Here is a 13,293-nt window from a genome sequence, read left to right as displayed (position 1 = left end):
GGCATCCTTCCATTGAGGTCCTTCCGAGGAATTTATAGCATCTTGATACTTTGAGGTTTACTTTCTAGCATATAGGTCAGAAAATCAGGACCATACAATTTTTCTGTCCTTTCTCGTTTGCTATGTCTAACCTCAATCTCCTCTTCTATTTCTTCGTTATGACTATTTTCAGTCATAATCTCATATATTCGTTTGGAAGAGCTTCCTTCCTCTTTGGACTTGTACGAAAATACTTGTTCAAAGAATGAAGCATTTCTTGATTCTAATATCGCATTTTTGTGTATGTCAGAGATTTTAAAATCATATACAAGAAATCGATAAGCACTACTATTGTGTGCATACCCAATGAAGATGCAATCTACTGTCTTTGGCCATATCCTTGCCTTCTTTGATGTTGGAACGATCACTTTAGCAAGACACCCCCATACTCGTAAATATTTATAGAAAGACTTTCTTCATTTCTATAACTCATAAGGGGTTTTTTCCATTTTATTTCGGGGCACCTTATTTATAAGGTAATTTATTGATAACACAGCTTGCCCCAACATGTTCTAAGGTAATCCAGAACTTATTAGCATTGCATTCATCATTTCCTTTAAAGTTTTCAATCAACAACACCATTTTGTTGCGGTGAATAAGGTGCGGTGATTTCATGTATTATTACGTGTTGTGCACAGAATTCAGCAAACGGTGCTTCATACTCACCACCTGGATCGCTTCTTAACATTTTAATTTTTTTATTAAGTTGAGTTTCAACTTCATTCTTATAGAGAACAAATTTCTCTATAACTTTATTATTACCTTTTAGCAAATACACATAACAGTATTTGATGCCATCGTCGACAAAAGTAATGAAATATTTGTTGTCACCTCTTGTTTGTACAAGTTTTAAGTCACATACGTCACTGTGAATTAAATCAAGTGGTTCTGTGTTCTGTTCAATTGATTTAAACAATGGCCTTGTCAATTTTGTCTCAACACAAATTTCACACTTATGTTTTGAGTCAATGTCGAACTCGGGTCTACAATTCAAGTTAAATAATATTCGTAAAGTATCATAATTATCATGTCCTAATCTATCATATCACAAATTGGAATACTCGAGCAAATAAGCAAAAGAATTTGCTTTATTCATTTTTGGTTTAACAACCATTACATTCAGTTTAAATATACCGTCGGAAACATATTATTTTTTGACAAATATTCCACTTTGGACAAAATAACTTTGTCTTACTCAAATAAAATGTTAAAACTATGCTTATTCAAAAGCGGCCTAGACACTAGGTTCTTGCGAATTTTCGGCACGTATAGCACATTGTTAAGAGTCAGCTCCTTTCCTGAGGTCATTTTCAGAACCACCTTTCCTTGACTCTTGATTTCAGAAGTTACTGAATTTCTCATAAACAACTTCTCCCCATTCTCAATTTCTTCGAATGTAGCAAATAATTCTTTATCAGAGCACACATGCCTCGTAGCACCGGTGTCAATCCACCACTCTTTAGGGTTTGAACCCACCATATTCACTTCAAAAATGACGACTGAGAGATTCAGTTCCGACACATCTTGTGCCATGTAGTCAACAACATTTGCTTCTATCTTCTTCTTTGGCAATCTGCACTCGGAAGATTTGTGGCTCACTTTATCACAATTAAAGCATTTTCCTTGAAATTTCTTCTTAGAAATTCCACCTTTCGATCCTTGCTTGGCCCTTTTGCCACTGGATGACCCAGACTTGTTTTTGTAGTTCTTACTACTTTGACCAAGTTCCACAGCATTGGCTTTAACCATATCAGGATTGAACCATTTCTTTTCAGAACTCTTGTTGTCTTCTTTGATTTGAAGTCTAACAATTAGTTCTTCGAAATTCATTTCCTTTCGCTTGTGCTTCAAATAATTCTTGAAATCTTTTCATACGGGGGGCAATTTTTCAATAATTGCAGCCACTTGAAAAGTTTAACTCAAAATCATCCCTTCGGCATGAATTTCGTGAAGAATCACTTGAAGTTCTTGTACTTGACTGATAACTATTTTGGAATCCCCCATTTTATAGTCTAGGAATCTACTGACGGTGAACTTTTTAGCCCTGACATCCTCAGTTTTATATTTTCGATCCAAAAACTCCCACAGTTCCTTAACAATTTTCATAATACTATACACATTGTATAACGTGTCTGCTTAGCTGTTCATAATATAGTTTCAGCACAGAAAATTTGAGTGGTTCCAAGTATCAAGTGCACTGATTGCTTGAACATCTCCCTCACCCTCATTGAGTTTTGGAGCAGTCTTAGTCAAGAATCTCGTAAGATTCAAAGTGGTAAGATAAAATAATATTTTCTGCTGCCACCTTTTGAAATTCAAGCCATTGAACTTCTTTGATTTTTCTCCATGATTAACCGAAACACTAGCGGTATGGCTAGTTGTTGGATCCACAGTTTGACTCACAACATGACTTGACAATTTATCCACAGTCTGAGCCACACAACAGAGCTTGGCTCTTGAGCTACAGCTGAGCCCATAGTCTGATTTCCAGTAAGCACAGTTTTGGTCACATCCATATTGGTCGATTCGTTTGCCATTTCTGAAAATCAAACAAAAAAATTAGTTTTCAAAAATTAACAGTATAAGAAACCAATTTTTTTCTTTAGGAATCTTTTTAAGTTTGTTGGATTTTAGTTTAATGGATGAAACCGGATTCATTCATACCGTATATGACTTTATATGTTGAATTTATACATATCGTATATGCAGCATATCGTATTTACAGCTTACCGTATATACGGCATACTGTATTTACAGCTTATCGTATATACAGCATACCGTATTTACACCAGATTACCGTATATGCAACAATTTACCGTACATGCAACATATCGATTTTTGCAGTGAATTAAACATAGAATTTGAATTTGCATAAACACAGTTTCATATACCAGTTCGTTTACACAATATATATTATATAAATTGTGAGAACTATGTATAGCAAATTATATTATTTACAGAGACACACAACTGAAAATCATATAAATCTGCTAATTAAATCTAGAAAAGCATGTAAATATGCAAATAACGAAATGCACAGAAACTTAAACTGAAAGACATATAATTCTGGAAAAATAATCTTTTAACCTGAGGCATGTGCAACCACTGTTTTCTTAAAACAAATTCGCCATCTCACCGTGCGTGCTTGAGTTTTAATCCGAGCGCCTGTTTCCCAGAAGACAATGGTAAAACCTTTAGTATCTGAGCACCGTAGAAACTACTCCGACGAACTGATACAGCGTTTGAACAATATCACCATGACCTTACTGGAAAAATATGCGTATGCAGAAGAACTGAAAACAGTATAGATGCAGAGAGGAGGAAGAAGACGATTTTTTCGTCTGAGAAAATTGCTGAAAACTTAGTTTAATTATATAGACTTAATATGTCCATTAACCATTGGAGTTATATCAGTTTCTGGAGTTTCAGAAACTCAAAACTCAGTGGAGAAAGCAAGAAAAAAATTGCAAAATGTGGGCTCTCCAAAGGGGGCCAATTTTTGTTTCGTTCGGTCCGACATTCGTGTATGCAGGTCGCGCCCTCACACAAGTTCAAGATTCGAAGTCAATTTCGGTCCGAGATTTGCACCCCTCCTGCGCGCGCACGTGGAGAAAGCCTCTATTCTACACATAATTATACATTTCCAATGTATAGCCATATTTAATGTGGTTCTTGCTTTCATATTTTTCATGGTGGGACTAAAGTCATTTTTTCCATATAAACCATCTTTCAATGGTCATTTTTGAGTTCCAATTTCTCATTCATCCAAACTTCATTTTTGGCAAATAAATATATAATTTTGATGTTCTCATGGAGAATAACACGATCAACTTTGATCTTTCAATTTTTAAAAAAATAATAATAATAATGGCAATCAAGCAAGGGTTAAATTTCGAATTTAATTTAACTTTAACAAATATATTGTATGTTTCATTGCAATATTGCATAGCTTTACCAAAAATCTTCTATTACTAACAATATATTTGGATTTAATTAAAAGTCGTTATTAAAATTTGAATTTAATTTTATTTAACAACAAATTAATTGCGTGTTTCATTGCAAAATTCAAATATTATGATGATGATAGATTAAAATTCTACAAAAATAAATTAAATTTAAATTTAGCTACTATATAATTAAATAATTATTCCTAATGGTATAGACAATACTTGCAAAACTGTGCAAAGAAAATGACTATTAATTGCAATGAAACACACAATATATTTATTGATAAATTAAATTAAATTTGAATGTTAACAACAAATTTTAGCCCCCGTTTCATAGCCATTATTTTTCAAATAAAAAAGAGTCTTAAATAGTGATTTTTTGGATAATACGCGGTCAAAAAGTTGAAAAAAAATAAATTTATTTTTAAAATATTTTATTGTATAAATATGTGGTTAAAAATAAGTATAAAAATTAAATAATTTTGATTTAAAGGAAAATAAGCAGAGATTTAATTAAATGCAAATTTGTAATGAGCAATAAAAGACGTTTTTCAAAGTTTAGTGGTCAAATTTCGACTATATCAAAGTTCGGTGCCCAAAGTTTGACTATATCAAAGTTTGTTGGTCAAAATTCGATTACATCAAAATTTAGGCCTGTGTTTTCCCATTCTTTGGCCACAAAAATGAAAAATATTACCGTTATCCATTATATCAAGCCACCATATTTGACTTCCCCTCTCTTTTGGGGGTTCTATAACGACTATATTTTTCATTCTCATTCTTATAAGAATGAGAATCAAACGAGGGCTTAGTAAACAATAGAATATATTTTTTAAAGCTTAGTAGCCAAAATTCGACTATATCAAAGTTTAGCGGTGTGACGAGACATCACATGTGCATTCCTTCAACCACGTCATTAATTCAGCTAGAAGTTTGAGATGGAAGTTACGTCGATGAGTAACATAATTCGTTTCCAAAGTTCCGTGATCAAAACTCGACAGTTTAAAGTTTAGTGAGCAATTGAAGACATAGATTGAAGTTCAGTGACTATTAGAACAATTAACTTGTTTGCAAACCTCGTATATTTAACCACTGGTATTCCATTTTCCCACTACAGGGGTCCGAGTGTACGGTCGATTTCCAATTTAGCCCCTTTCATTTAAAAAACAAAAAAATGATAAAAATTTAAGTTAAAATCAACAATTGATTTTAATTTTAACATAACACACAATTTTTATCCATAATTAACTCACAAAATAGTTGGCAGCAAAACAATGATGCAAGAAACGATTTGAAGCATTGATGACCATTTCTTTCTTTTTGTTCTATTTTTTGGTTCAGCCTTGGGTTATCGGTTACCGTACTTTCTTCCATTTGTTCGTCAAATGCAATTACGAAAGGAGGTGAACGCTTTCAACCATCACCTTAGGAAGAGAGATCGACGTAGGATGCAACGAACAACATTATGATCTTAGTGGTCATAGTTATTCACAACGAAGTTTATATCTTGTGGGATTCCCCTCTGAGCTGCTTTTCAAAAAGGCATACCATTTTAATCATAGTTTCGGCTTCTTTATCAAAACTGGGTAGTTCAATTTTATGGTTAGACTTCTCATTATGATCTTAGTGGTCATAGTTATTCATCAAAAGATTTAAAACTGTGTTAACATTCTACTTGACAGAATTTGCATAGATATTAAGCTCTATACAGTGGAAGTTTGATCCTTCTCTGTAAGAATTCCAAAATAAATATATAAACACAAAGCGGTAGCACGTCTATGAAATGTTCAAAGCAAATACTCAATGTGCAGATTGAAAGTACTCAATCCCAATTAAAGAATAAATGAAGAAATATAAAGGGCAAGATGAAATAAATTTCTCCATGGATATATTGATTACGTAAAACTGAGTTCCCGACATAAGCTTTCTTACACTCCTAGGTAACAATAGAAGCTTGCTGCATATGCAAAGGATTGATAGTTTTTTACAATGATGAATTAGCATAAAACAAGGTAAACTCGTAGGATATAGCTGTTGGATTTTAGTGTAGTGGATGAAATCGGATTCATTCATACCGTATATGAACTTTACATGTTGGATTTATACATACTGTATATGCAACATACCGTATTTACAACTTACCGTATATGTAGCATAACCTATTTGCACAGCATACCGTATTTACACCAGATTATCGTATATGCAACAGTTTACCATATTTACAACAGATTACCGTATTTACATCAGATTACCGTATATGTAACAATTTACCGTATATACAACATATCGATTTTTACAGTGAATTAAACATAGAATTTGAATTTGCACAAACTTCATATACCAGTTCGTATATACAAAATATATTATATAAATTGTGAGAATTATGTATAGCAAATTATATTATTTACAGAGACACACAACTGAAAATCATATAATTCTGGAAAAGAATGTAAATCTGCAAATAACGAAATGCACAGAAACTTAAATTGTAAAGCATATAATTCTGGAAAAATAATCTTTTAACCCAAGGCCTGTGCAAGCACGGTTTCCTTAAAACAGATTCGCCCTCTCACTGTGCGTGCTTTAGTTATGATCTGAGCGTCTATTTCCTAGGATATAACGGTAAAACCTGTAGTATTTGAGCACCACAAAAACTACTCCGGTGAACTAATACAGCGTCTGAACAATATCACCACGGTCTTACTGGACAAATATGCGTATGCAGGAAGAACTGAAAACAGTACAGATGCAGAGAAGATGTAGAGGATGATTATTTCATCTAAGAAAATTGCTGAAAACTGAGTTTAATTATATAGACTTAATTTGTTCAATAACCATTGGAGTTATATCAGTTTCTGGAGTTTTAGAAACTCAAAAGTCAGTGGAAAAAGTAAGAAAAGAATTGCAAAATGTGGGCTCTCCAAAGGGGTCAATTTTTGCTTCGTTCGGTCCGATATTTGTGTATGCAGGTCGCTTCCGCACACAAGTTCAAGGTCCAAAAACAATTTCGATCTGAGATTTGCATCCCCTTGCACACACGCATGGAGAGAGCCTCTATACTACACATGATTACACACTTCCAATGTATAGCCATATTTAAAGTGATTTTTGCTTTCATATTTTTCTTATGTGGAACTAAACTTTGAGCTCCAATTTCTCATTCACCCAAACTTCATTTTCGCACATAAATATATGATTTTGATGCTCTCACGGAGGAGAACACGGATCAACTTTGATCTTCCACATTTGACCAGCGGGTCCCATCGAAAATTTTGCTAAAAGTGAGCCATTTACTCATTTTTCCAATAATCCCTCACATGAATGAAAATTGGGAGAGACATGAAACCATGAGACACAAGATTTGGTGATAAAGTTCAACGGTTAAAACCTACATAGGATAAATAGGTATTACCCTTTGAACCTTCCCTTGTGAAAGCATATTTATTTTACTATCTGACCAGTAGACGTGTTGTCCTTGAACTGTTCTGCCGTTTATGTAAATGATGATATACTCCACACAAGATTTTTCTTAACACAATTCACTTCTCATTATTATGTTTGTTTTGACCATGAACATATGTCTGGTTCTGTTAGAGTTCTTAAGAATTGAGCCCCACACAATTCTCTTAGAAGCGGCTCCACTTGTCTCTCACATAACTGATTTCTTATTACAAGTAACCCGCATTACTTAGCTCGATTTTAAACGCATAAGAATCATTAAAAGTCTATTGCTTATCCTTCATCCTTACGGGCATCACTGTTATCTCATAGGAATGGACAAAAGGTAACACGCCACATTGATTTTATTAAGTTTTTACAATTAGGTTGTCCCTTTGAACATAAATCTTAGGATATCCAGTCAACTAGGTTGGGTTTCCTTTGTAATGATTTATCCATTCAAGGGCTTAAGTCTCATTCCTTTCGATGACTTCCCAACTAACTCTCTATTTAACCATTTGGTTAGCGAATCCGCAATGTTACATTTTGACCTTACACAGTCAATAGTGATAACTCCAGTTGAGAGTAGTTGTCTTATAGTACTGTGTCTTCGACGTATATGTCTAGACTTACCATTGTACATGTTACTCTATACCCTTTCTATTGCTAATTGACTGTCACAATATATGCAAATCGCCGGCACAGATGTTGACCATCTTGAAATATCCTCTAAGAAGTTGAGCAACCATTCGACTTCTTCACCAATTTATCTAGAGCTATAAACTCAGATTTCATTGTAGATATGGTTGTAACTGTTTGTTTAGAGGATTTCCACGATATGGCAGCACCTCCCAATGTTAACACAAATCCACTGATGGACTTTGAATCTTTTAAATCAGATATCCAGTTAGCATTACTGTATCCTTCAAGGACCGCTGGATATCTGGAATAATGTAGTCCATAGTCACGAATATATCTTAAGTACCTTAGTACTCTTATTATTCCTTTCCAGTGATCAACTCCTGAATTACTCTTATATCTACTTAGTTTACTGACTGTGTAGACTATGTCTGATTTTGTACAACTCATTAAGTACATTAAACTTTCAATAAATCTCGAGTATTCTATTTGAGAGACACTTTCACCTTTCTTTTTAGATAGACGTTGACTTGTATTTATCGGTGTTCTAGCCAAGCTAGTATCATCCTTATTGAACTTTTCCAAAATTTTATCTACATAATGTGACTGACTTAGAACAAGCTCATCTGATATTCTTGAGATTTTGACTCCAAATAGAACATCAGCTAAACCCCTATCTTTCATGCCAAATCTCGAATTCAACATATTTTTAGCGGATTCAATCATCTTATTGTCACTACCAACAATAAGCATGTCATCAACTAAAGATACAAAATGACATAACCATCTTTAGTGTCTTTGATGTAAACACAGTTGTCACACTCATTGATTTTAAATCCACTTTCTATCATGACATTATCAGATTTTTTCATGCGATTGTTTGGGTGCTTGTTTCAAGTCATATAGTGATTTCACCAATTTAAGAACTTTCCTTTCCTGCTCTTGTGACGAAAACCCCTCGAGTTGTTCCATATAAATTTCTTCTTCTAAATCTCCATTTAGAAAGGCAATTTTAACATCCATTTGATATACTTTAAGATTTCGCAAAGTTGTAATCGCAAGTATCAACCTAATAGATGTTATTCTCGTCACTGGAGAATATGTATCAAAGTAATCAAGGCATTCCCTTTGTTTGTAACCTTTTAGTACTAATCTGGCCTTGTACTTTTCGATAGTTCCATCTGTTCTCATCTTCCTTTTGAAAATGCATTTATAGCCTAGTGATTTGCTTCATGGAGGAAGATCCACTAGCTCCCATGTATGATTTTACAGTATGGAATCTATCTCAATTTTAATGGCATCCTTCCATTGAGGTCCTTCCGAGGAATTTATAGCATCTTGATACTTTGAGGTTTACTTTCTAGCATATAGGTCAGAAAATCAGGACCATACAATTTTTCTGTCCTTTCTCGTTTGCTATGTCTAACCTCAATCTCCTCTTCTATTTCTTCGTTATGACTATTTTCAGTCATAATCTCATATATTCGTTTGGAAGAGCTTCCTTCCTCTTTGGACTTGTACGAAAATACTTGTTCAAAGAATGAAGCATTTCTTGATTCTAATATCGCATTTTTGTGTATGTCAGAGATTTTAAAATCATATACAAGAAATCGATAAGCACTACTATTGTGTGCATACCCAATGAAGATGCAATCTACTGTCTTTGGCCATATCCTTGCCTTCTTTGATGTTGGAACGATCACTTTAGCAATACACCCCCATACTCGTAAATATTTATAGAAAGACTTTCTTCATTTCTATAACTCATAAGGGGTTTTTTCCATTTTATTTCGGGGCACCTTATTTATAAGGTAATTTATTGATAACACAGCTTGCCCCAACATGTTCTAAGGTAATCCAGAACTTACTAGCATTGCATTCATCATTTCCTTTAAAGTTTTCAATCAACAACACCATTTTGTTGCGGTGAATAAGGTGCGGTGATTTCATGTATTATTACGTGTTGTGCACAGAATTCAGCAAACGGTGCTTCATACTCACCACCTGGATCGCTTCTTAACACTTTAATTTTTTTATTAAGTTGAGTTTCAACTTCATTCTTATAGAGAACAAATTTCTCTATAACTTCATTATTACCTTTTAGCAAATACACATAACAGTATTTGATGCTATCGTCGACAAAAGTAATGAAATATTTGTTGTCACCTCTTGTTTGTACAAGTTTTAAGTCACATACGTCACTGTGAATTAAATCAAGTGGTTCTGTGTTCTGTTCAATTGATTTAAACAATGGCCTTGTCAATTTTGTCTCAACACAAATTTCACACTTATGTTTTGAGTCAATGTCGAACTCGGGTCTACAATTCAAGTTAAATAATATTCGTAAAGTATCATAATTATCATGTCCTAATCTATCATATCACAAATTGGAATACTCGAGCAAATAAGCAAAAGAATTTGCTTTATTCATTTTTGGTTTAACAACCATTACATTCAGTTTAAATATACCGTCGGAAACATATTATTTTTCGACAAATATTCCACTTTTGACAAAATAACTTTGTCTTACTCAAATACAATGTTAAAACTATGCTTATTCAAAAGCGGCCTAGACACTAGGTTCTTGCGAATTTTCGGCACGTATAGCACATTGTTAAGAGTCAGCTCCTTTCCTGAGGTCATTTTCAGAACCACCTTTCCTTGACTCTTGATTTCAGAAGTTACTGAATTTCTCATAAACAACTTCTCCCCATTCTCAATTTCTTCGAATGTAGCAAATAATTCTTTATCAGAGCACACATGCCTCGTAGCACCGGTGTCAATCCACCACTCTTTAGGGTTTGAACCCACCATATTCACTTCAAAAATGACGACTGAGAGATTCAGTTCCGACACATCTTGTGCCATGTAGTCAACAACATTTTCTTCTATCTTCTTCTTTGGCAATCTGCACTCGGAAGATTTGTGGCTCACTTTATCACAATTAAAGCATTTTCCTTGAAATTTCTTCTTAGAAATTCCACCTTTCGATCCTTGCTTGGCCCTTTTGCCACTGGATGACCCAAACTTGTTTTTGTAGTTCTTACTACTTTGACCAAGTTCCACAGCATTGGCTTTAACCATATCAGGATTGAACCATTTCTTTTCAGAACTCTTGTTGTCTTCTTTGATTTGAAGTCTAACAATTAGTTCTTCGAAATTCATTTCCTTTCGCTTGTGCTTCAAATAATTCTTGAAATCTTTTCATACGGGGGGCAATTTTTCAATAATTGCAGCTACTTGAAAAGTTTAACTCAAAATCATCCCTTCGGCATGAATTTCGTGAAGAATCACTTGGAGTTCTTGTACTTGACTGATAACTGTTTTGGAATCCCCCATTTTATAGTCTAGGAATCTACTGACGGTGAACTTTTTAGCCTTGACATCCTCAGTTTTATATTTTCGATCCAAAAACTCCCACAGTTCCTTAACAATTTTCATAATACTATACACATTGTATAACGTGTCTGCTTAGCTGTTCATAATATAGTTTCAGCACAGAAAATTTGAGTGGTTCCAAGTATCAAGTGCACTGATTGCTTGAACATCTCCCTCACCCTCATTGAGTTTTGGAGCAGTCTTAGTCAAGAATCTCGTAAGATTCAAAGTGGTAAGATAAAATAATATTTTCTGCTGCCACCTTTTGAAATTCAAGCCATTGAACTTCTTTTATTTTTCTCCATGATTAACCGAAACACTAGCGGTATGGCCAGTTGTTGGATCCACAGTTTGACTCACAACATGACTTGACAATTTATCCACAGTCTGAGCCACACAACAGAGCTTGGCTCTTGAGCTACAGTTGAGCCCATAGTCTGATTTCCAGTAAGCACAGTTTTGGTCACATCCATATTGGTCGATTCGTTTGCCATTTCTGAAAATCAAACAAAAAAATTAGTTTTCAAAAATTAACAGTATAAGAAACCAATTTTTTTCTTTAGGAATCTTTTTAAGTTTGTTGGATTTTAGTTTAATGGATGAAACCGGATTCATTCATACCGTATATGACTTTATATGTTGAATTTATACATATCGTATATGCAGCATATCGTATTTACAGCTTACCGTATATACGACATACTGTATTTACAGCTTATCGTATATACAGCATACCGTATTTACACCAGATTACCGTATATGCAACAATTTACCGTACATGCAACATATCGATTTTTGCAGTGAATTAAACATAGAATTTGAATTTGCATAAACACAGTTTCATATACCAGTTCGTTTACACAATATATATTATATAAATTGTGAGAACTATGTATAGCAAATTATATTATTTACAGAGACACACAACTGAAAATCATATAAATCTGCTAATTAAATCTAGAAAAGCATGTAAATATGCAAATAACGAAATGCACAGAAACTTAAACTGAAAGACATATAATTCTGGAAAAATAATCTTTTAACCTGAGGCATGTGCAACCACTGTTTTCTTAAAACAAATTCGCCATCTCACCGTGCGTGCTTGAGTTTTAATCCGAGCGTCTGTTTCCCAGAAGACAATGGTAAAACCTTTAGTATCTGAGCACCGTAGAAACTACTCCGGCGAACTGATACAGCGTTTGAACAATATCACCATGACCTTACTGGAAAAATATGCGTATGCAAAAGAACTGAAAACAGTATAGATGCAGAGAGGAGGAAGAAGACGATTTTTTCGTCTGAGAAAATTGCTGAAAACTGAGTTTAATTATATAGACTTAATTTGTCCATTAACCATTGGAGTTATATCAGTTTCTGGAGTTTCAGAAACTCAAAACTCAGTGGAGAAAGCAAGAAAAAAATTGCAAAATGTGGGCTCTCCAAAGGGGCCCAATTTTTGTTTCGTTCGGTCCGACATTCGTGTATGCAGGTCGCGCCCGCACACAAGTTCAAGATTCGAAGTCAATTTCGGTCCGAGATTTGCACCCCTCCTGCGCGCGCACGTGGAGAAAGCCTCTATTCTACACATAATTATACATTTCCAATGTATAGCCATATTTAATGTGGTTCTTGCTTTCATATTTTTCATGGTGGGACTAAAGTCATTTTTCCCATATAAACCATCTTTCAATGGTCATTTTTGAGTTCCAATTTCTCATTCATCCAAACTTCATTTTTGGCAAATAAATATATAATTTTGATGTTCTCACGGAGAATAACACGATCAACTTTGATCTTTCAAATTGGATCATCGGGTCCCATCAAAAATTTTGTCAAAAGTGAGTCATTTACT

The sequence above is a fragment of the Olea europaea genome, unplaced genomic scaffold (genome assembly GCF_002742605.1).
Source record: "Olea europaea var. sylvestris unplaced genomic scaffold, O_europaea_v1 scaffold2513, whole genome shotgun sequence".
Taxonomy (NCBI): Eukaryota; Viridiplantae; Streptophyta; class Magnoliopsida; order Lamiales; family Oleaceae; genus Olea; species Olea europaea.
The sequence above is the reverse complement of the archived record's forward strand: the minus strand, read 5'-3'. Positions refer to the sequence as shown.